Source organism: Nannospalax galili, unplaced genomic scaffold, assembly GCF_000622305.1.
Source record: "Nannospalax galili isolate Female #2095 unplaced genomic scaffold, S.galili_v1.0 scaffold674, whole genome shotgun sequence".
Lineage (NCBI taxonomy): Eukaryota > Metazoa > Chordata > Mammalia > Rodentia > Spalacidae > Nannospalax > Nannospalax galili.
The window spans coordinates 928,851-932,576 of NW_008335202.1; positions in this window are offsets into that span (position 1 = coordinate 928,851).

The window sequence follows — 3,726 nt, forward strand, 5'->3', positions numbered from 1 at the left end:
AGCTATTCAACACATTGATCCTCTGGGTTTATTAAACTAACTATGTGCTAGGCTCTGAAGGCACCAAAGAGGACAAAATTCCTGTGTTGAAGGAGCCACATTGTTTTCTAGAATAGGAGGGTAAGAGATGTAGAAGTGTACCAGGTCACAGAAAGTGGGAAAGGACTGATCTCCAGCTCCTGTTACTGACCTGTCTGGGTTTAAGGTGGACTTCACGAACAGGTGGTATTTATAAAGGACAGGTGATCAAGGGCAAGTAGGGTTTCCTGATAGGGCAGGCTAGTTAAAGATTTAGGAACACCCTCTACCAGCATTTTACCATAGCTTCAATTAGGAATGCAGTGCAAGAGCTGGAGAGAGTTAAGGACTTCATAAAGACCTTGTGGGCCATGCAGAACAGAGTGAACTTTCCCCTTCCTGCTGAGGGGTGTTGCAGATGGGCACGGGGACAAGGAATCAGATTTGTTAGATCGAAACACCCTGTGTCTTTCCTGACCTGGGAGTGAGTGATGCAGACAGAGAGCAGGGCACCAAGAGGGTCTTGTTAATAGAACACGTTGCTTCTGAAGTTTAAACTGATGCCAAGGTGAATAAGTCTTCCAAAAATGTGTGTGCCATCCAGCCTCCAGGCCAGAAGCAGCTGTGACTTCTCTGTTGCGTCAGAAAGATGACCCATTAACAGTCTCCTGCATGACACATACAGCCAAGCCTTTTCTTGTCTTTCTTACTTATGACCATCACCCAGGTGGGAATTCCACACTAGAGGAAGAATCATTTAAACATAATGAACATTTCACTTTGTTATGTTGAAATCTGTACTTGGTTTTTAAAAAATATTTTATTTATTATTTTTATTTTATGTGTATGCATGTATTGCCTGCATGTAAGTCAGAGCACCCGTGTCATGCAGTGCCCACGGAGGACAGAAGAGGCTGTTGGATCCCCTTACAGACAGTTGTTAGATGCTATGTGGGTGCTGGGATTCGAACCCAGGTTGCAAGAACAGTGTTCTTAACCACTGAACCATCTCTCTAGCCCTGAAATCTGTACTTTAAATTTTTTATTTTCTAAATGAAAGTTAATTTTTAAGCCCTGTTTTTATTTCACAGCTGATATGTTTACCATAATTAAAAATCACCACAGTGAATCACACTCCTGAAATTCTTGTTTTGTTTTGATCCATAGTAAATTTTTGCAGATTTTTTTTTTAATCTAAGAATTTTCACACAAACCTCATATCCTTTGGGATTTGCAGTAAGGGCGTGTCTGTCTGTCTGTCTTAAAAGGTGTATGTGTATATTAATATTTTAAACCTTAAAAATGTTAATGTGTTAGTTGGTGTGAAGTTCTTTACAAAAAATAAGGGAAAATTTATTTGCCATTGTAATTTTCAGAGCTGGGAATGTTTGAGCATGCCTTTAATCCCAGCACTCAGGAGGCAGAGGCAGGCAGATCTCTGTGAGTTAGTCAACATAGCGAGTTCCAGGCCAGCTGGGGCTACAGGAAGACCCTGTCTAAAAAAAATTTTAAAAAAAGACAAAAAAGTGTATTCATATCTGAAATTCTTTCATTCTGGTTTAGCAGGATTGAGAAGTCTAAGTCATCTTTATCCAAATTTCAGAGCTATCTGATCTCCTACTTCTTAATTACAGGCTGCATGTTTTGTGAGTTATCTCTAAAATCTCAGGTAAATACTGTGTGGTCATAATGCTAGATTGAAGCTTTTCAGATTTTTGTAGTGTGTGTGTGTGTGTGTGTGTGTGTGTGTGTGTGTGTGTGTGTGTATTTATGTGTGTATATTTCTTCTATAAGTTCTCTTCTTTTTCCCATTTTGGTAACTTATTGTGATAGATTACTTCATTACTGTCTTTTTTTTTTTTCCTTCTGTTACTATGATAAAAGACTCTGATAAAAATAAAAAATAACTTGAGGAAGAAAGGGTTTATTGAATCTTATAGGTTAGTCCATCAAGGGAAGCTAAAGCTAGAACAGAAACCACAAATGCCTCTTACTGCTGGTTTTGGCTGGCTTGCTCAGCTAGCTTTCTTTTATCTCCATAGGGACTGCACTGCTCACATGGGCTGGGCCCTCCTCCGTCAATTAGCAATCAGTAAAATGCCCCAGGGACTTGCCCACAGGACAGTCTGATGGAGAAAATTCCTCAATTGAGGTGTCTCTATTTTATGTCAAGTTGACAAAAACTAACCTGGGCACAATTACCTGTGAATGTTTTTACTACTTAACATGTTTCCTTTCATCTTCTGAGAGTAAGGAGGTGTACTCTCTGTCTCATGATACTATTATATATCAAATACTGGTATCAAGACAACCATGGCACTTTCCTAATTCAAAGAATTTTCAGTTGATCGGTGTACAATTCAGATGGTCATTTTGAGAGGGCAAGAAAAAAACAACTCTATTATTTTAGAAAAACAGGCAAAATAGTGCCTCATTAGAAAAGAAATTGGTATTCATTTAAAGTATTCTGTTTTCTTCAGTTAGCTCTCTTGGTGAAAGCAGCAGCAGTGTTTAGGGCCTGCCATTAAATTCATTCATTCATTCATTCATTCATTCATTCGAGATAGACAGATAGCTAGGTAGACAGATCCCTGTTCACTGAAAGTGATTCCAAAGCTTTTGTCCTAAAAGTGTGATACTTCAAAGACAGAACAGATGGCTTTAGAAGTGGAGAGTAAAATCTAGGACATTAAAATGGGGTCTGGGAGTAAGTATAATTGGGATTAAAATTTCAGGGGAAAACAAAGGTACATTGCAAAAAAAAAAAAGGAATAAGGTATCCAGTAAGCAACAAAAGAAGCCTAGTAAAATAAAATAAGATCCATCTGTTTAGAGAATTAGCAAAGCAGCCTGTCTGTAGACACTTGATGATTAGCTCTTCAAAGTAGGAAAACTGAATTCCTCTCCAGCAATCTACTCTTGAGTGGATTTACTGACCCTGAATTAATGTGAAATTCAGATTACAATGAAGAAGACTCAGACCTCTTCACTCGGTTTACCAGAAATGTACATGTGTATATAGACAGCAGTTGACAGCCTCAGCATCGAAATCATGGGCCAGCGGTGAAGCTGCTCTCTGGATGTCCTTTCCCTCAGACCCTGTTGAGTCCTATATCTGGATAGCATTCAATGGCAGATTTGCTGTTAGAGCAGTTAGGTGTCAGGTGTCTGTTACAATGTCCAAATGGATTGATAACAGTTCTTCTGCCATCACGGGCACTACATGGACACTACACTGAAGTTAGATCTGGTTATGGTTCGTGGAGTGCCTTGTGCTCTTCAGAGGGAGGGCTAGTGGTTCTAAAAGCCTAAGGTTGCCTGTATGGTCCACTCTTGTTATCTCTACATATTTTCAAAAACGTTTTCATCTACCTGGTCCAACCCTAATTCTTTTTTTTTTTTTTTTTTGAGTTTTTTAATTGAATTTTTGCAAATTTCATACAATGTATCTGATTGTATTTAGATCCTCTTCCCTATTGTAACCCCTCCATACTCCCCCACTAGATTTCATGCTTTCTGCAATAATTGTTAAGGCTTATTGAGCCACTTTTGTGCCCCAGATGTCCCTCAGTGCAAGTCCATCCACTGGATCCTAGTCAACCTATTTAGAATCAGTCCCTTAAAGAAAACTCTCCCTCTGCCAATAGTGATGAGTTACCAGTAGTGCCTCAGGTAAGGTTGGGGCTTCTTATGGATTTGCTATGAGGA